Genomic DNA, 21,907 nt, shown 5'->3' on the forward strand with positions numbered 1-21,907 from the left:
AGAACACACAAAAGGGACAAAGATAAACACTGAGATCCTAACTCTGATCTCACCAGCTACGCATACAGCATAATTTATTTGAAAAAACTGCCCTCACCCACTAATGGTGGCATGCTTCATCATAGGGCTATGTTGTCACATTCCCACACTAGTCAACGTAAGGAATGGAACAATAGGGGAGGGAAACAGAGACACACAACTAACATACGGGGACCACAAACACCAAGAGAACCTAAATAAATGGTTAAAACTATCTCGAGTGAGGTCCATATTCAATCTTTATTTCCAGTCTCACCGCACAGGGTTAAAAAGGTCAAAGACTATGGTAATGAAAAAGGGTTGGCAATCACCCCTTCATCCATAGGATGCTATATATGGTCAACATGTTTCAGCCGTTGCCTTCGCCCATGAGGGTCGTTCGGCCTTCTTCAGGACCATCTATCCTCTTAACGTTCCTTTCCCTACCCGTCATATACTTAGTTCCTGGTACATGCAGGTTCAATACACATCCTTTTCCTCCATTACACACACCCTCGGAATTGCCTATAAGGGAATATAGAAACAAAACCTACATTAGTGCACAGACTCCTTTGTCCCCATCTTGTATCATTATCACACATAAAATATAGGCTGCTCCCATCAGCCTAAAGCCCCATCATCATACATGCACTCCATGTAAATACCTTTATCAACTCGGGTCTAATTTGACAAATCGAAGATAAGTGCAAACCTCTTAACAACATCCCCCATCACCCAAAATAGTGTCATAGACATCAGGTTCCCGATATGGGAAAACCTTTCCACTTACTGAGTCTTCATTACACATATCCAGAACTGGAGTAAGGTGGGGGCACCTTCCTGTAGTCACACACTAAGTTTAAATGTAAATGCAAGTCGATATAAGAAAACATTCAATGGGAACTTGCCTGACAAATCTCCTGCATAACAAGTTCTTTTTTCAGCCCATATTGAACAACATCAGGTGATCGCGTCTGGCCAGCATACTGACAACTAGTCTCCATACCCGTCTGGCGGAATTCGCCATTGTAGGAGGCTGGCCTGACTTGTAGTGGGTACCAAAGGTACTTACACCTTGTGCCAGGTCCAGTTATCCCTTATTAGTAGAATAGAGGAGTTTCTAGCAGCTTAGGCTGATAGAAGGTAGCTATGGCAAAGCAGCTTAGGCTGAACTAGGAGACATGCAAAGCTCCTACTATACCACTTATATCATATGCACAATATCATAAGAAAACACAATACACAGAGTTACTAAAAATAAAGGTACTTTATTTTTATGACAATATGCCACAAGTATCTCAGTGAGTACCCTCAGTAAGAAGGTAAGTAATATACACCAGTTATATGTACACAAACCACATGTAGGTAAGTAAGAATCAGAAAAGTAATGCAAACAGTGTAGAATTACAATAGGTTGCAATAGGCAGACATAGGTCTAGGGGCAACACAAACCATATACTCCAAAAGTGGAATGCGAGTCACGAATGGACCCCAGACCTATGGCAGCTTGTAGAGGGTCACTGGGACTGTAAGAAAATAGTCAGGGTGTCCAAGATAACCCACCCCAAGATCCTGAAAAGTAGGAGTAAAGTACACCTACTACCCCAAAAGAGCACAATAGTCGTGATAGGGGGATTCTGCAAGACCAACAAACACCAGCAGTGCACTGAAAACGGATTCCTGGACCTGACGACCTGCAAAGCAAGGGGACCAAGTCCAATAGTCGCTACAGTGTCCAGTGGGGCAGTGTAGGAGGGTGGCCTGACTTGTAGTGGGTACCAAGGGGTACTTACACTCTGTACCAGGTCCAGTTATCCCTTATTAGTGTAGAAGAGGTGCTTCTAGCAGCTTAGGCTGATAGAAGGTAGCTATAGAAGAGCAGCTTAGGCTGAACTAGGAGACATGCAAAGCTCCTACTATACCACTGGTGTCATATGCACAATATCATAAGAAAACACAATACACAGATATACTAAAAATAAAGGTACTTTATTTTTATGACAATATGCCAAAAGTATCTCAGTGAGTACCCTCAGTATGAGGATGCCAAATATACACAAGATATATGTACACGATACCAAAAATATGCAGTAATAGCAAAAGGAAGTAATGCAAGCAGTGTAAAGGTACAATAGATTGCAATAGGAGCACATAGGTATAGGGGCAACACAAACTATATACTCCAAAAGTGGAATGCAAACCACGAATGGACCCCAAACCTATGTGAGCTTGTAGAGGGTCGCTGGGACTGTAAGAAAACAGTGAGGGTTAGAAAAATAGTCCACCCCAAGACCCTGTAAGGTAGGTGTAAAGTGCACCTACAACCCCCAGAGAGCACATAAGATAGGGGGATTCTGCAAGGAAAACCAACACCAGCAATGCAACAACAGTGGATTTCCGGACCTGAGTACCTGTAAGACAAGGTGACCAAGTCCAAGAGTCGCGACAGTGTCGAGAGTGGGCAGATGCCCAGGAAATGCCAGCTGAGGGTGCAAGGAAGCTGCCACTGGATGGGAGAAGCTTGGTGTTTTGCAAGAACGAAGAGGACTAGGAACTTCCCCTTTGGAGGATGGATGTCCCACGTCGTGAAGAAGCTTGCAGAGGTGTTCCCACGCAGAAAGACCACAAACAAGCCTTGCTAGCTGCAAGGGATGCGGTTAGGGTTTTTGGATGCTGCTGTGGCCCAGGAGGGACCAGGATGTCGTCACTTGGATGAGGAGATAGAGGGGGCTCCCAGCAAGTCAGGGAGCCCTCACAGAAGCAGGCAGCACCCGCAGAAGTACCGGATCAGGCACTTAGAAGAGGAGTGAACCGGAGTCCACCCAAAGTCACAAAAGGGAGTCCCACGACGCCGGAGGACAACTCAGAAGGTTGTGCACTACAGGTTAGAGTGTCGGGGACCCAGGCTTGGCTGTGCATGAAGGAAATCCTGGAAGAGTGCACAGGAGCCGGAGCAGCTGCAAATCATACGGTACCCAGTAATGCAGTCTAGCGTGGGGAGGCAAGGACTTACCTCCACCAAACTTGGACTGAAGAGTCATTGGACTATGGGAGTCACTTGGACAGAGTTGCTGAGAGGGGACCCAGAGGACCGGTGATGCAGTGTTTTGTTGCCTGTGGTTGCAGGGGGAAGATTCCGTCGACCCACGAGAGATTTCTTGAGAGCTCCGGTTAAAGAAAGGAGGCAGGCTACCCCCAGAGCATGCACCACCAGGAAACAGTTGAGAAAGCTGGCAGGATGAAGCGATACAAGGTTGCAGTAGTCGTCTTTTCTACTTTGTTGCGGTTTTGCAGGCGTCCTGAGCAGTCAGCGGTCGATCCTTTGGCAGAAGGTGAAGAGGGAGATGCAGAGGAACTCTGGTGAGCTCTTGCATTCGGTATCTGAAGAATTCCCCAAAGCAGAGACCCTAAATAGCCAGAAAAGGAGGTTTGGCAACCTAGGAAGGAGGATAGGCTAGTAAGAAAGGTAAGAGCCTATCAGAAGGAGTCTCTGACGTCACCTGATGGCACTGGCCACTCAGAGCAGTCCAGTGTGCCAGCAACACCTCTGTTTCCAAGATGGCAGGGGTCTGGAGCACACTGGAGGAGCTCTGGGCACCTACCCTGGGAGGTGCAGGTCAGGGGAGTGGTCACTTCCCTTTCCTTTGTCCAGTTTCGTGCCAGAGCAGGGCTGGGGGATCCCTGAACCGGTATAGACTGGCTTATGCAGAGATGGGCAGCATCTGTGCCTGTCAAAGCATTTCCAGAGGCTGGGGGAGGCTACTCCTCCCCAGCCATCACACCTTTTTCCAAAGGGAGAGGGTGTAACACCCTCGCTCTGAGGAAGTCCTTTGTTCTGCCTTCCTGGGCCAGGCCTGGCTGGACCCCAGGAGGGCAGAAACCTGTGTGAGGGGTTGGCAGCAGCTGCAGTGAAACCCCGGGAAAGGTAGTTTGGCAGTACCCGGGTTCTGTGCTAGAGACCCAGGGGATCATGGAATTGTCCCCCAATGCCAGAATGGCATTGGGGTGACAATTCCATGATCTTAGGCATGTTACATGGCCATGTTCGGAGTTACCATTGTGACGCTATACATAGGTAGTGACGTATGTACAGTGCACGCGTGAAATGGTGTCTCCGCACTCACAAAGTCCGGGGAATTTGCCCTGAATGATGTGGAGGCACCTTGGCTAGTGCCAGGGTGCCCACACACTAAGTAACTTTGCACCCAACCTTCACCAGGTGAAGGTTAGACATATAGGTGACTTATAAGTTACTTAAGTGCAGTGGTAAATTGCTGTGAAATAACGTGGACGTTATTTCACTCAGGCTGCACTGGCAGGCCTGTGTAAGAATTGTTAGATCTCCCTATGGGTGGCAGAAGAAATGCTGCAGCCCATAGGGATCTCCTGGAACCCCAATACCCAGTACCATATACTAAGGAATTATAAGGGTGTTCCAGTATGCCAATGTGAATTGGTGAAATTGGTCACTAGCCTGTTAGTGACAATTTAGAAAGCAGAGAGAGCATAACCACTGAGGTTCTGATTAGCAGAGCCTCAGTGAGACAGTTAGTCATCACACAGGGGACACATACAGGGCACACTTATGAGCACTGGGGCCCTGGCTGGCAGGGTCCCACTGACACATACACTAAAACAACATATATACAGTGAAATATGGGTGTAACATGCCAGGCAAGATGGTACTTTCCTACAGGCAGGAGCCCAGAAAACCCCGGTTGCAAGGAAGCTGCCTCCAGATGGAAGAAGCTTGGAAATCTGCAAGAACGAAGAAGACTAGGAACTTCTCCTTTGGAAGGAAGATGTACCAAGTTGTGATGAAGGTTGCAGAAGTGTTCCCACGCAGAAATACTGCAAACAAGCCTTGCTAGCTGCAAGGGTTGCAGTTGAGGTTTTTGGGTGCTGCTGAGGACCAGGAAGGACCAGGATGTAGCCACTTGGAGGAGAAGACAGAGAGGGCTCTCAGCACTTCAGAGAGCCCTCAGAAGACCAGGCAGTACCCATGGGAGTCGCAGAACACAGGGAAAAAGGAGTTGCAAAGTGCGGTCATCGCAGCACTACACTGGAGGATCCCACACCACAGGAGGAAAACTCAGAGAGCTGTGCATTGCAGGATGGACTGCTGGGAACCTAGGCAACGCTGTGCCTGAAGAACTTTTGGAAGAAGTGCACAGAAGCCCAAGGAGCTGCAGAAGACACAGTGCACAGGGGTAATGTCGCTGCATGGGGAGGCAAGCTCTTATGTCCACCAAATTTGGACAACTGGACCTTTGCACAGTCTGGGTCACTTCGGTCCACTACCTGTGTTCCAGGGACCATGCTTGTCGACATGAAAGGAGTCCCAGAGTACTGATTGTCATCACAGAGAGGTGCCTGCTGAAGCAGGGAAGTGACGCCGTCACTCCACAGAAGATTCCTTTGGTTCTTCTGGTGCAGGGTGAAAACATGCAGTTCTCAGAGCGTGCACACCTTGGAAACTGTTGCAGTTGCTGGCTGGAGCTGAAGTTGCACGTCACAGGAGTCTCCTTGGATACTGTGTTGCAGTTACAGCAGTTCCTGGAGCAGTCTGCGGTTGATCTGACAGTCAGAAGCTGAAGCAGAGGATGCAGAGGAGTCCTGGAAGAATCTTGCAAACCGAATCTGAGGAAACACCCAGAGGAGAGACCCTAAATAGCCCTGAGAGGGGGCTTGACTACCTACCAAGGTATGCACTTATTAGGAGGGGTCTCTGGTGTCACCTGCTGGCACTAGCCACTCAGAGGTCTCCAGAGGGTCCCCACACTTTGGGATCCAAGATGGCTAACACCAGGGACACTCTAGAGGAGCTCTGGGCACCCCCCAGGGGTGGTGATGGACAGGGCAGTGGTCACTCCCCTTTCCTTTGTCCAGTTTCATTTTAGAGCAGGGACTGGGGGTCCCTGAGCCGGTGTAGTCTAGATTATGCAAGGAGGGCACCGTTTGTGCCCTTCAAAGCATTTCCAGAGGCTCCGGGAGGATACCCCTCCCTTGCCTGTAACTCCTATTTCAATGGGGATAGGGTGTAACACCCCTCTCCTAAAGGAAATGCATTGTTCTGATTTCCTGGGATTGAGCTGCTCAATTCCCAGGAGGGCATAAACCCCTCTATGATGTGGCAGCAGCTGGAGCTGCAGTGGAAACCTCAGAGAGCCAGTTTGGCAGTACTGGGGGTCCATGGTGGAGTCCCCAGGGTGCATGGAATTGGGACCCCCAATACCAGATCATGATTGGGGGTTCAATTCCATGTTCTTAGTCACCTCACATGACCATATTCGGAGTTCGCATTGTGAAGCTACATATATGTATTGACATATATGTAGTGCACACTTATAATGGTGTCCCGCACTCACGAAGTCCGGGGAATTGGCCCTAGACAACCTGGGGCACCTTTGCTAGTGCAAGGGTGCCCTCACACACAGTAACTTTGCACCTAGCCTTCAGAAAGTGAAGACTAGACATATAGGTGACTTATAACTTACCTGGTGTAGTGAAAAATGGCTGTGATATAGTGTGTGCACCATTTCACTCAGACTGCAGTGGCAGTCCTGAAGAAAGGTTTGTATGAGCTCCTTACAGGTGGGCAAAAGAAATGCTGCAGCCCATAAGGATCCTGTGGAATATTAATGCCCTGGGTAACTAGGTACTATACACTAGGGCAGTGGCTCACAAACTTTTTCAATCCCCGGCTCCTTTGACCTATTGGCCGTGTTGGCCACGGCTCCCCATTATGTTACTTTTTTTTGGCGGGTGGGGGAACGTAATCCCAGCCTCGGAGTACTACCATTTTTAGCCTGGAAGATAATTGGTATGAAACTGATGAGGGCATTAGAGAGCTTTAGAAGAGCACCAGATGACACTACATAGGGTCAGGCTTTATTTTTAAATAGGCACTGATGAGCTTAAGTAATTTGCACAGAATCAAAGGATGGTAGCTGACGCCAGGACTCCAGCCTGGTTCCCAAGTTCTAAAGTCAACAGCTCTAACTGCTAGGCCATATCTCCTCCTTTGACAAAACTGGTGAAAGGATGTAACCCATCTGGAGGCTACTTCTGACATCTCCTTTCTGTGCTAGAATGGGTCAGTTATTATTTTTCAGTTTTTCTTGGATATTCTCTTTTCTTCTCAGACACCTTCATACATTATTATGTCTTTCTGGTATCTGTCTTGCTTTGTCAGTGCCAGAGAAATGAACTCTGGTTTCATTGTTCCCACATTCAGATTTGTCACAGAGGCTGGGCGCTCTAAAGTCTCATGTCTGTCTCTGTTTACCTGTACCTACACTATTTACAGTTTGTCTTCTTTATACACTCGTTCAGGTTGCTGAAAACCATTTATTGGAAACTATTTTTGTTCTTTTGTCATAGGGATATTATTAATGGTACTTTGGTAATTTGACTCCGCTGGTCACAATAATTAATGCAGGGTGTTTTGTTTCCAATACCACGATGAAAATCTACCGATTCAAAGCACCTCCGAGTGGTTTCCAGACTGTGTGCGGCGCCCCTGGCTAGTTTTGACGGCGCACCAGGGAGCCGCGGCGCACAGTTTGGGAACCACTGCACTAGGGACTTATAGGGAGGGTCCAGTGTGCCAATCAGAATTGGAATATGGATTCACTAAACTATAGTGACACATTTGGAACACAGAGCGAGCATACGCACTGGAGTTGTGGTTAGCAGAACTCCAGTGACACAGTCAAGCATACTGACAACACACGTAGGCCACAAACTAAGAGCACTGGGGTCCTGGCTAGCAGGATCCCAGTGAGCCAGTAAAAACACACTGACAAGTAGGTTTCAATCTATGAGCACTGGGATCTTGGCTAGCAGGAGCCCAGTGAGACAGTAAAACCACACTGACAAACACTGACAAACAGGCCAAAAATGGGGGTATAAACTCACACTAAAGGGATGAGAGGAAAAGAACTTTGTCCAGCCTCCCAAACACGAACAGAACACACAAAACGGACAAAGATAAACACTGAGATCCTAACTCTGATCTCACCAGCTACGCATACAGCATAATTTATTTGAAAAAACTGCCCTCACCCCACTAATGGTGGCATGCTTCATCATAGGGCTATGTTGTCAGTTTCCCTCACTAGCCAACGTAAGGAATGGAACAATAGGGGAGGAAAACAGAGACACACAACTAACAAACGGGGACCACAAACACCAAGAGAACCTAAATCAATGGTTAAAACTATCTTGAGTGAGGTCCATATTCAATCTTTATTTCCAGTCTCACCGCACAGGGTTAAAAAGGTCAAAGACTATGGTAATGAAAAAGGGTTGGCAATCACCCCGTCATCCATAGGATACTATATAAGGTCAACATGTTTTGGCCGTTGCCTTTGCCCATCAGGGTTGTTCGGCCTTCTTCAGGACCATCTATCCTCTTAACGTTCCTTTCCCTACCTGTCATATACTTAGTTCCTGGTACATGCAGGTTCAATACACATCATTTTCCTCCAGTACACACACCCTCGGAATTACCTATAAGGGAATATAGAAACAAAACCTACATTAGTGCACAGACTCCTTTGTCCCCATCTTGTATCATTATCACACATAAAATATAGGCTGCTCCCATCAGCCTAAAGCCCCATCATCATACATGCACTCCATGTAAATACCTTTACCAACTCGGGTCTACTTTGACAAATCGAAGATAAGTGCAAACCTCTTAACCACATCCCCCATCACCCAAAATAGTGTCACAGGCATCAGGTTTCTCGATATGGGAAAACCTTTCCACTTACTGAGTCTTCATTACACATATCCAGAACTGGAGTAAGGTGGGGGCACCTTCCTGTAGTCACACACTAAGTTTAAATGTAAATGCAAGTCGATATAAGAAAACATTCAATGGGAACTTGTCTGACAAATCTCCTGCATAACAAGTTCTTTTTTCAGCCCATATTGAACCACATCAGGTGATCACGTCTGGCCAGCATCCTGACAACTAGTCTCCATACCCATCTGGTGGAATTCGCCATTGTAGGAGGCTGGCCTGACTTGTAGTGGGTACCAAAGGTACTTACACCTTGTGCCAGGTCCAGTTATCCCTTATTCGTAGAATAGATGTGTTTCTAGCAGCTTAGGCTGATAGAAGGTAGCTATGGAAAAGCAGCTTAGGCTGAACTAGGAGACATGTAAAGCTCCTACTATACGACTTATATCATATGCACAATATCATAAGAAAACACAATACACAGAGGCGCTCATTACAACATTGGCGATAAAGGGCGCTTACCGTCATGCAGAAGACCGCCAACACACCGCCGGGGCCGCAGAATTCCACCACAGCTATTATGACCCACAGCACGGAATCCGCCAAAATTCAGACACCCACACAAGTCCGCCACACCAAAGGTCAGTGATAAACTGGTGAAAACAAATCCTCCACCGTCACGCCAACAGGAATATGCCCACACTATCACGACACACAAATCCACGTGGCGGTCTTTCAACCGCGGTATTCCATTGGCGGTACACACCGGCGCGCTCAAAATACACACACATTTACAAAACACAACCACATTGGACAATTCCAAATATACACACCTGATACACATACACACACCACTCCCACACACCCAATACAATATAAAACACACACCCACATCACCCACAAACCCCTACAACCACAATTACGGAGAGAAGGCCAGAGAGAGACGCTACAAACTACTACCAAGCATCCACCGGCACACAATACCATCACCCACAGAACTTCCACGTGCCTCGCACAACACACCACTAAATATCACCCCACTTATCACTATGCACACCACCCCATACATCACCCACACCACTACCATGGCACGGCAAAGACACCCCAGGTTCTCTGAGGAGGAGCTCAGGGTCATGGTGGAGGAAATCGTCTGGGTAGAACCACAGCTATTCGGAGCACAGGTGCAGCACACCTCCATAGCTAGGAAGATGGAGCTATGGCGAAGAATAGTGGACAGGGTTAACGCAGTGGGACAGCACCCAAGAAATCGGGAGGACATCAGGAAGAGGTGGAACGACCTACGGGGTTAGGTGCATTCTGTGGTCTCAAGATACCATCTTGCGGTTCAGCGGACTGGCGGGGGACCCCCACCTCCTCCCCCACAACTAACAACATGGGAGAAGCAAGTCTTGGTGATTCTGCATCCTGAGGGCCTCGCAGAAGTAGATGGAGGAATGGACTCTGGTAAGTCAAACCTTTACTCTTACATCCCCCACCCTACCTGCATGCCATCACATACCCCCACCCTCATCACTCCTACTCCTCACAAATGTCCCAACATCACAAACCACACATCCCAACACCAAGCCCTGCATGCAACAACAAAGCATGGACACCCATCACCAAAGCATGGCCACTGCACATACCCATACACCCCCCTAAACCACCATCACACAATATCCCACATGGGAATGCAAGCACTGGGGTACACACTCACCCACCTATTGCACACACAGATGTAATAAACATCCTTTAATACCCCTGCAGGACCCCTACCCAGCGTCACCGGACCGGAGGGTCCACATATGTCCACACCATCAACAGAAGAGGCCCACGGTGATGACAGCAGCTCTGTCCAACTGAATCTAGATGACCAGCCTGGCCCATCGGGGACCTCAGGACAGTCGGTTCCCCTCACACAGTCACAGGCCACTACAGACCTTCCCCCCTCTGGAAACACCAGCACAGCACCCACCCAGCGGGCCCATACCTCTGTCCCCAGGACACGTCAAGCAGCAGTGTGTCTACCACTACAGGGAACCCAGGCTAACCCACCAACAACAGGGACCTGGGGGCAGTGGTAGTGGGCACACGGTCCTGGGGACGGAGGCCCAGGAACACAGGGGAACTGGGAGGGCTGCTGTGCGACAGGGGGAGGACAGGCCAAGGGAACCCACTCTCCACGAGGCCCTCTCCTCCATCATGGGAGCCTACCACCACTCCCAGGAGACGATGGCAACGGTACTGGCCAAGTTTCAGGGGACCCAGCGTCTGCAGGAGGAACAGTATTTGTGCTTCAGGGAGTGTAGGAGGCTGGACTGGCTTGTAGTGAGTACCAAGGGGTACTTGCACCTTGCACCAGGCCCAGTTATCCCTTATTAGTGTATAGGGTGTCTAGCAGCTTAGGCTGATAGATAATGGTAGCTTAGCAGAGCAGCTTAGGCTGAACTAGGAGACGTGTGAAGCTACTACAGTACCACTTAGTGTCATATGCACAATATCATAAGAAAACACAATACACAGTTATACTAAAAATAAAGGTACTTTATTTTTATGACAATATGCCAAAGTATCTCAGAGTGTATCCTCAGTGAGAGGATAGGAAATATACACAAGATATATATACACAATAGCAAAAATATGCAGTATAGTCTTAGAAAACAGTGCAAACAATGTATAGTTACAATAGGATGCAATGGGGACACATAGGGATAGGGGCAACACAAACCATATACTCCAAAAGTGGAATGCGAACCACGAATGGACCCCAAACCTATGTGACCTTGTAGAGGGTCGCTGGGACTATTAGAAAATAGTGAGAGTTAGAAAAATAACCCTCCCCAAGACCCTGAAAAGTGAGTGCAAAGTGCACTAAAGTTCCCCTAAGGACAAAGAAGTCGTGTTAGAGGAATAATGCAGATAAGACACAAACCAACAATGCAACAACGATGGATTTCCAATCTAGGGTACCTGTGGAACAAGGGGACCAAGTCCAAAAGTCACAAGCAAGTCGGAGATGGGCAGATGCTCAGGAAATGCCAGCTGTGGGTGCAAAGAAGCTTCTACTGGACAGAAGAAGCTGAGGTTTCTGCAGGAACAAAAAGGGCTAGAGACTTCCCCTTTGGTGGACGGATCCCTCTCGCCGTGGAGAGTCGTGCAGAAGTGTTTTCCCGCCGAAAGAATGCCAACAAACCTTTCTAGCTGCAAATCGTGCGGTTAGCGTTTTTGGATGCTGCTGTAGCCCAGGAGGGACCAGGAGGTCGCAAATTGGACCAGGAGGTAGAGGGGACGTCGAGCAAGACAAGGAGCCCTCTTAGAAGCAGGTAGCCCCCGGAGAAGTGCCAGAAACAGGCACTACAAGGATGCGTGAAACGGTGCTCACGCGAAGTTACACAAAGGAGTCCCACGTCGCCGGAGACCAACTTAGAAAGTCATGCAATGCAGGTTAGAGTGCCGTGGACCCAGGCTTGGCTGTGCACAAAGGATTTCCGCCGGAAGTGCACAGGGGCCGGAGTAGCTGCAAAAGTCGCGGTTACCAGCAATGCAGTCTAGCGAGGTGAGGCAAGGACTTACCTCCACCAAACTTGGACTGAAGAGTCACTGGACTGTGGGGGTCACTTGGACAGAGTTGCTGGATTCGAGGGACCTCGCTCGTCATGCTGAGAGGAGACCCAAGGGACCGGTAATGCAGCTTTTTGGTGCCTGCGGTTGCAGGGGGAAGATTCCGTCGACCCACAGGAGATTTCTTCGGAGCTTCTAGTGCAGAGAGGAGGCAGACTACCCCCACAGCATGCACCACCAGGAAAACAGTCGAGAAGGCAGCAGGATCAGCGTTACAGAGTTGCAGTAGTCGTCTTCGCTACTTTGTTGCAGTTTTGCAGGCTTCCAGCGCGGTCAGCAGTCGATTCCTTGGCAGAAGGTAAAGAGAGAGATGCAGAGGAACTCTGATGAGCTCTTGCATTCGTTATCTAAGGAAATCCCCAAAGCAGAGACCCTAAATAGCCAGAAAAGAGGGTTTGGATACTTAGGAGAGAGGATAGGCTAGCAACACCTGAAGGAGCCTATCCGAAGGAGTCTCTGACGTCACCTGCTGGCCCTGGCCACTCAGAGCAGTCCAGTGTGCCAGCAGCACCTCTGTTTCCAAGATGGCAGAGGTCTGGAGCACACTGGAGGAGCTCTGGGCACCTCCCAGGGGAGGTGCAGGTCAGGGGAGTGGTCACTCCCATTTCCTTTGTCCAGTTTCGCGCCAGAGCAGGGCTGAGGGGTCCCTGAACTGGTGTAGACTGGCTTATGCAGAAATGGGCACCATGTGTGCCCATGAAAGCATTTCCAGAGGCTGGGGGAGGCTACTCCTCCCCTGCCTTAACACCTTTTTCCAAAGGGAGAGGGTGTAACACCCTCTCTCTGAGGAAGTCCTTTGTTCTGCCATCCTGGGCCAAGCCTGGCTGGACACTAGGAGGGCAGAAACCTGTCTGAGGGGTTGGCAGCGGCAGCAGCTGCAGTGAAACCCCTGAAAAGGCAGTTTGGCAATACCAGGGTCTGTGCTACAGACCCGTGGGATCATGGGATTGTGCCAACTATGCCAGGATGGTATAGAGGGGGCAATTCCATGATCATAGACATGTTACATGGCCATATTCGGAGTTACCATTGTGAAGCTACACATAGGTAGTGACCTATGTGTAGTGCACGCGTGTAATGGTGTCCCCGCACTCACAAAGTCCGGGGAATTTGCCCTGAACAATGTGGGGGCACCTTGGCTTGTGCCAGGGTGCCCACACACTAAGTAACTTTGCACCTAACCTTTACCAGGTAAAGGTTAGACATATAGGTGACTTATAAGTTACTTAAGTGCAGTGGTAAATGGCTGTGAAATAACGTGGACGTTATTTCACTCAGGCTGCAGTGGCAGGCCTGTGTAAGAATTGTCAGAGCTCCCTATGGGTGGCAAAAGAAATGCTGCAGCCCATAGGGATCTCCTGGAACCCCAATACCCTGGGTACCTCAGTACCATATACTAGGGAATTATAAGGGTGTTCCAGTATGCCAATGTGAATTGGTGAAATTGGTCACTAGCCAGTTAGTGACAATTTGGAAAGAAATGAGAGAGCATAACCACTGAGGTTCTGGATAGCAGAGCCTCAGTGAGACAGTTAGTCATAACACAGGTAACACATTCAGGGCACACTTATGAGCACTGGGGCCCTGGCTGGCAGGGTCCCAGTGACACATACAACTTAAACAACATATATACAGTGAAAAATGGGGGTAACATGCCAGGCAAGATGGTACTTTCCTACAGTAGGTGATGATCACATGTCTTTCCTCCATTGTCGACAGGTCCACCAGCGGTCTGTACACCGGAGGATGCCGCCATCTCCTCACATGTCCCAGCGGATGGTGCCTATGAAGGACAACAGCGAGCACAGAGTCAACCAACTCAGAGGTACGTACCCACAGCTTACACAGAACACGAATCATAATCCGAAAAGTGGCCTGTATGTGTGTTGAGGCTAGGCCTAGGTATGTGTGACGCAGTAAAAAATTAAGCCATGTGGGCCCCTGAAATAGCGTCTGCCTGACCTGTAAAGTGGGACAATGGGATGTGAGGTAACTGCGCTGGCATTGTACACCGTCGCAGTAGGTGGTCGAAGACCGCAGCGCAATGTTGCAGTGGTTAACATTGGACCCTATGGGTCCCAAGAGCCAATGACGATGTACGCCGGCGGTGACGGTACGCACCACCGCGGACGTGACCGGCATTTTCTATCTGTTCAATCACTCGATACCTGATCTTCAACAAGAGAGGACCTACACTGCACGTGCTGCTGTGACCTCGGTCTGGAAGAGACAATGGCTCGAGTGTCTGGGGAAAGGGCCGCTGCTTTCACATCGGAGGAGTTGGAGAAACTCGTGGATGGGGTCCTCCCCCAGTCCACGCTACTCTACGGTACTCCCGACAAACAGGTAAGTACACTGGGAGCATGCTGTATGGGCTATGCCTGTGTAGAGTGGGGTGGATGAAAGATGGTGGGGGGAGATTGAGGCATGCATGAAACGACGATGAGTGCATGTGCCACATGGCAAGGGTAGGGATGGGGGCCAATGACTGTGACGGTGCATTTGGTAATAACATTTCCTTTCCCCCTGTACTATTCATGTAGGTTAGTGCCCACCAGAAAAAAGATATTTGGCGTGCCATCGCCAAGGACGTCCGGACCCTGGGGGTCTACCACAGACGGAGCACCCACTGCCATAAGAGATGGGAGGACATTCGCCGCTGGAGCAAGAAGACGGCGGAGGCCCAGCTGGGGATGGCCTCCCAACGTGGGAGGGGTGCCCGTCGCACCATGACCCCCCTGATGTTCAGGATCCTCGCAGTGGCATACCTGGAGTTGGATGGGCGCTTGGGGGCATCACAGCAGCCACAAGGGGGTGAGTACACTCTCATTCTGCTGATTTTGTGCGCAGTCGAGGTGTTTGGGTGGGGGAGGTGGGCTGTGGGTTTCCCTAGGCCAGGGCGAGTTTAGTAGGCAAGGTCCCTCTGTAAGGCAGGCCATGTGGCACCCCACCCCACCTGTGTACAGGGCCAAGTACACCTAGTCATGCTCCTGTGTCATCCATGTGTGCAGATGACCTCCATAGCCTTGTAGGCCATGTCGCAGGGATTGAACAGTGGAGCCCAAGTGCGCGGCGTAGTGCAGGGGGCTTCTGTGTCTGTCGTGTCCGCCAACGGTAGCGGTAATGCATGCACTCAACATGTTTTTCTTCTGTCGTTCCCCCCCCTTTTTGTGGTCTCCCTGTTCTTGTGTGCATTAGCATCATCAGGCGGAAGAGCAGTGGCACTGGAGCTGGCGGGAGCTGCATTCCACATGGCCCTGGAGTGCGAGACTACGGACTCGGAGTTCACCAGTGGGACGGAGGGCGAGGGGAACTCCACGGTGGGGACAGGAGCTGACACCAGTGACACGGACTAGTCCTCTGATGGGAGCTCCCTTGTGGTGGCGGCAACATCTGTGCCCCCCGCATCTACAGGTACAGCTGCCACCTCCCCACCAGCACCGCCCTCCCAGCAGCCCCTCAGCCTTTGCCCCGTGCCCGCTCACCCAGGAGGGTGGGCATCACCTTCGCCCCAAGCACCTCAGGCCCTGCCCCAGTCACCCCAGTTTCACTCAGTGAGGAGGCCATTGACCTCCCCAGGTCTCTCACTGTTGGGTAGTCTACCATTTTGAATGCCATCCAGGGTGTAGAAAGGCAGTTGCAACAAACAAATGCATTCCTGGAGTGCATTCATTCTGGTCAGGCGGCCCTTCAGCGAGCTTTTCAGACTCTGGCCTCAGCACTGATGGCAGCCATTGTCCCTGTCTCTAGCCTCCCCCCTCCAACTTCCTCCACTCAGACCCAATCCCCTCTACCTCAACCTATCCCAAGCACACCTTCAGACCAGCATGCACACATGTCAACACACAAGGGAAGCTCAGGCAAACATAACCACCACACATCCCACAGGCACTCACGCAAGCATCACACACATACAGAAACACCAACATCCACTGCCTCCACTGTGTCCCCCTCCTCCTCGTCTCCCTCCTCCCTCCCAGTCTCGTCTACATTCACACCTGCATGCACTACATCTACAGCCACTACTGCCATCACCAGCACACACACCACCACACCCACTCACTTGCAGTAACCACCCCCACTGCCATTCACACGTCCCCTGTGTCCTCTCCCAGTGTGTCTGTGACGCTACCTCCCATGATACACAGACGCAGGCACACACCCACCCAACAGCCATCCACCTCATGACAGCCTCCAGCGCATGCACCTTCACCCAAAATCACCAAACGAACAACTCCTACAACCACAACCTCCTCCTCCACTCCCAAACCCCCTCCAGCTACCCGTCCCAGTGTCTCCAAAAACTTTTCCTGTCCAACCTTGACCTCTTTCCCACACCTCCCCCACCCCGTCCTTCTCCTAGGGCCCGACTCTCCAGGTCCCAACCTAACACCTCAGCCACAACATCTCCGGGACCAGTGGTGCCTGTAGTCACCGGAATCTGGAGTGCACCGGCCACCAGGGCAGCCAGTGTGGCAGGGAGCCACAGCACGGGCAGTCCCCCACCTGTCAAGCATCAAAAGTTGGCCAGTGCCCGGCAGGAGACTCCAACCACCAAAGCCATTCCTAGGGGTCCAGGTGGGAGTGTGGAGTCAGCTACAACACCTTCCAAGGTGGGGAAGGGCCACAAGAAAGTCAGCAGGTCTGGGAAGAGCAGCATGGCGGAGAAGATCGCCATCATCCCCGCTGCCCAGGAGGCCACCGCCATCATCCCCGCTGCCCAGGAGGCCACCGCCAGCACCTGCCCTGCTGCCCAAGAGGCCACTGCCGGCACCTGCCCTGCTGCCCAAGAGGCCACCGCCACCAGCCCCGCTGGGCCAGAGAGGACCGCCAGCACCAGCCCGCTGGGCCAGGGAGGACCGCCAGCACCAGAGGACCGCCAGCACCAGCCTCGCTGGAACAGAGAGGACTGCCAGCACCAGCCCCGCTGGGCCAGAGAGGACCGCCAGCACCAGCCCCGCTGGGCCAGACATGACCGCCAGCACCAGCCCCGCTGGGCCAGACACGACCGCCAGCACCAGCCCCGCTGGGCCATGAAGGACCGCCAGCAGCTGAGTCACTGCAAAGGACCCCGTCGCCACAAGCACCGCTGAACAAGTCACCGCCGCACAAGTCACCGCCGCCAAAAGCACCACTGAACAGAGCACCACTGCCACAAGCACCGCTGAACAGGGCACCGCTGCATTAAGCACCGCTGGCCCATAAGCGCTAAGGGCACTGACGCTACTGAGTCCGTCATGAGCAGGATGAAGCACTCTGGGCACCATGCCCCCTCCAGAACCAGTGGAGATTTACATCCACTACCTCAGTCCTTGGAAGGATGAAGCACTCTGGGCACCAAGCCACCTCCAGAACCAGTGGAGATTTACATCCACTACCTCAGTCCTTGGCAGGATGAAGCACTCTGGGCACCAAGCCCCCTCCAGAACCAGTGGAGACTGTCATCCATTTGAGAGACTGTGGCTTTGCACTCCCCAGGATGGAACAGTGGGCAAACCACCCACTTGTGAGACTTGAGAGACTGTGGCTTTGCACTCCCAAGGATGGAACAGTGGACAAACCACCCACTTGAGAGACTGTGGCTTTGCACTCCCCAGGATGGAACAGTGGGCAAACCACCCACTTCTGAGACTTGAGAGACTGTGGCTTTGCACTCCCCAGGATGGAACAGTGGGCATGTGGCCCCCTCGTGGATTTGGTGACGTGCACTCAACCGGCTGAAGTGCCCCCCCTTTTCCTTCCCCCTGAGGTGCCTGTTCTCTCCGTCATGGTCGGGGATCTTGTGTGGGCCTCGCCCATACCGTGTGGGCCCAGAGTTCCACGGACTTCAATGGAGCACTACCTGGACTACTATTCTTGGTGTATATTTTGTTTATAGCGTATATATGTATATATTTGCGTACTGTATTTTAATATATTACAATGGTTTCACTCATTTTCTTTGGTCTTTGCATTCTTCCAGGGGTGTTGGGAGGTGTAACTGTAATGTATCATGCTGTATTAGTGTGTGTGTTGTTGTGGGTGAGGGTGGGGATGTTGCGTGTTGCGTGTGTGCGTCTATCTCTTTTCCCTCCCCTGTGTCGTAGGTGCAGTACTCACCGTGGTCTTTGCCGCCGGCGTTCGTGCTCCTGGTAGAGGAGCAAGAAGAGAAGGACTGGCAGGATCTGCAGCTCTGGTTCCATGGCATCCGGATTCCTCGTGGGGTGTGTAGAGGTGAGCGTTTTCCCTTTGAAGTCCTGTTTCCGCCATGTTTTTGTCTGCGGTGAATCCGCCCCGGAAAAACTGGCGAATTGGTATGTTGTGATACTGTGGGCGGTACTTTGTCCTCCACCTGTCTCTTGGCGGTGACCGCCGCACTGTTTGTTTGTACCACCGTGGCGGGCGGAGTGTTAAAGTGGCTGTCTTTGTTGGCGGTTTCCGCCACAGTCGTAATTCAAAAATTTTACCGCCAGCCTGTTGGCGGTCTTACCGCCACTTTAACACCGTCCGCTAGGGTTGTAATGACCACCAGAGTTAATAAAAATAAAGGTACAGTGTAGGAGGCTGGCCTGGCATGTAGTGGGTACCAAAGGTACTTGCACCTTGTGCCAGGTCCAGTTATCCCTCATTAGTAGAGAAGAGGTGTTTCTAGCAGTTTAGGCTGACAGAAGGTAGCTATGGCAAAGCAGCTTAGGCTGAACTAGGAGACATGTAAAGCTCCTACTATACCACTTATATCATATGCACAATATCATAAGAAAACACAATACACAGAGTTACTAAAAATAAAGGTACTTTATTTCTATGACAATATGCCACAAGTATCTTAGTGAGTACCCTCAGTAAAAAGGTAAGTAATATACACAAGTTATATGTACACACTCCAAAATTAGGTAAGTAAGAGCAAGAAAAGTAATGCAAACAGTGTAGAATTACAATAGGTTGCAATAGGCAAGCATAGGTATAGGGGCAACACAAACCATATACTCCAAAAGTGGAATGCGAACCGCGAATGGACCCCAGACCTATGTGAGCTTGTAGAGGGTCACCGGGACTGTATGAAAACACTGAGGGTTACCAAAATACCCCATCCCAAGACCCTGAAAAGTAGGAGTAAAGTGCACCTACTACCCCCATAGAGCACAATAGTCGTGATAGGGGAATTCTGCAAGAACAACAAACATCAGCAGTGCACTGAAAACGGATTTCTGGACCTGAGGACCTGCAAGGCAAGGGGACCAAGTCCAATAATCGCGACAGTGTCCAGGGGGGCAGGGGCCCAGGAAACCCCGGATGATAGCTGCCTCCGGTTGGAAGAAGCTTGGAGCTCTGCAAGAAAGAAGAAGACTAGGAACTTCTACTTTGGAAGACGGACGTGCCACGTCACGATGAAGCTTGCAGACGTGTTCACACGCAGAAATACCGCAAACAAGCCTTGCTAGTTGCAAGGGTCGCGGTAGAGGTTTTTGGGTGCTGCTGAGGACCAGGAAGGACCAGGATGTCGCCTTTTGGAGGAGGAGACAGAGGGGGCACTCAGCAACTCAAAGAGCCCGTACAGAAGCAGGCAGCACCCGCAGAAGTACCCCAACAGGCACTTAGAAGAAGAGTGAACCGGAGTCCACGCGAAGTTACAAAAGGGGGTCCCACGATGTCGGAGGACAACTCAAAAGGTTGTGCACTGCAGGACGGAGTGCTGGGGACACAGGCTAGGCTGTGCACAAAGGAAATCCTGGAAGAGTGCACAGGAGCCCGAGCAGCTGCAAATCACGCAGTACACAGCTTTGAAGTCTGGTGTGGGGAGGCAAGGACTTACCTCCACCAAACTTGGACTGAAGAGTCACTGGACTGTGGGAGTCACTTGGACAGAGTTGCTGTGTTCCAGGGACCACGCTCGTCAGGATGAGAGGGGACCCAGAGGACCAGTGATGCAGTCTTTTGGTGCCTGCGTGAGCAGGGGGAAGATTCCGTCAACCCATTTGAGATTTCTTCTGAGCTTCTGGTGCAGGGTGAAGGCAGGCTACTCCCAGAGCATGCACCACCAGGAAACAGTCAAGAAAGCCGTTAGGATGAGGCGCTACAATGTTGCTGGTAGTCGTCTTGCTACTTTGTGGCAGTTTTGCAGGCGTCCAGGAGCAGTCAGCGGTCGATCCTTGGTAGAAGGTGAAGAGGGAGATGCAGAGGAACTCTGGTGAGCTCTTGCATTCGTTATCTGAAGAATTCCCCAAAGCGGAGACCCTAAATAGCCAGAAAAAGAGGTTTGGCTACCGAGGAAGGAGGATTGGCTACCAAGAGAGGTAAGAGCCTATGAGAAGGAGCCTCTGGTGTCAATTGCTGGCACTGGCCACTCAGAGCAGTCCAGTGTGCCCCCAACACCTCTGTTTCCAAGATGGCAGAGGTCTGGGACACACTGGAGGAGCTCTGGGCACCTCCCCTAGGAGGTACTGGTCAGGGGAGTGGTCACTCCCCTTTCCTTTGTCCAGTTTCGCACCAAAGAAGGGCTGGGGGATCCCTGAACCGGTGAAGACTGGCTTCTGCAGAGATGGGCACCATCTGTGCCCATCAAAGCATTTCCAGAGGCTGGGGGAGGCTACTCCTCCCCAGCCTTCACACCTATTTCCAAAGGGAGAGGGTGTTACACCCTCTCTCAGAGGAAATCCTTTGTTCTGCCTTCCTGGGCCAGGGCTGCCTGGACCCCAGGAGGGCAGAAACCAGTCTGATGGGTTGGCATCAGCAGCAGCTGCAGTGGAAATCCCAGAAAGGCAGTTTGGCAGTACCCAGTTCTGTGCTAGAGATCTTAGACATGTTACATGGCCATGTTCGGAGTTACCATTGTGACGCTATACATAGGTAGTGACCTATTTATAGTGCACACGTGTAATGGTGTCCCCGCACTCACAAAGTCCGGGGACACCCCCTGAACAATGTGGGGGCACCTTGGCACCCAACCTTCACTAAGTGAAGGTTAGACATGTAGGTGACTTCTAAGTTACTTATGTGCAGTGGTAAATGGCTGTGAAATAATGTGGACGTTATTTCACTCAGGCTGCAGTGGCAGGCCTGTGTAAGAATTGTCAGAGCTCCCTATGGGTGGCAAAAGAAATGCTTCAGCCCATAGGGATCTCCTGGAACCCCAATACCCTGGGTACCTCAGTACCATATTCAAGGGAATTATATGGGTGTACCAGTATGCCAATGTGAATTGGTAAATTTAGTCACTAGCCTGTTAGTGACAAATATGGAAAGCAGAGAGAGCATAACCACTGAGGTTCTGGTTAGCAGAGCCTCAGTGAAACAGTTAGGCACCACACAGGGAAAACATATAGGGCACATACTATGAGCACTGGGGCCCTGCCTGGCAGGGTCCCAGTGACACATGACTAAAACAACATACATACAGTGAAATATGGGGGTAACATGCCAGGCAAGATGGTAATTTCCTACACAACCCCCCCAAACAAAGGACAATAAGACTAGCCATGACCTGATGAGTCTTCATTGTCTAAGTGGAAATATCTGGAGAGTCCATCTGCATTAGGG

At 50.9% G+C, this 21,907-nt stretch overlaps 1 long non-coding RNA gene across 1 annotated transcript in view; it reads right to left on the reverse strand.

Annotated features, from left to right (window-relative positions):
* Positions 1-260: 260 nt before the first annotated feature.
* The window catches only part of LOC138295355 (uncharacterized), a 131,336-nt gene continuing 109,689 nt past the window's right edge, over positions 261-21,907 (reverse strand). Inside the window, exons 2-3 of the long non-coding RNA XR_011203575.1 lie at positions 8,455-8,532; positions 261-543 (exon numbers count right to left, since the gene is read on the reverse strand). This is a non-coding gene — a long non-coding RNA (uncharacterized lncRNA). The remainder of the gene's footprint in view (positions 544-8,454; positions 8,533-21,907) is intronic.

This window comes from Pleurodeles waltl, chromosome 1_2 (assembly GCF_031143425.1).
Source record: "Pleurodeles waltl isolate 20211129_DDA chromosome 1_2, aPleWal1.hap1.20221129, whole genome shotgun sequence".
NCBI lineage: Eukaryota > Metazoa > Chordata > Amphibia > Caudata > Salamandridae > Pleurodeles > Pleurodeles waltl.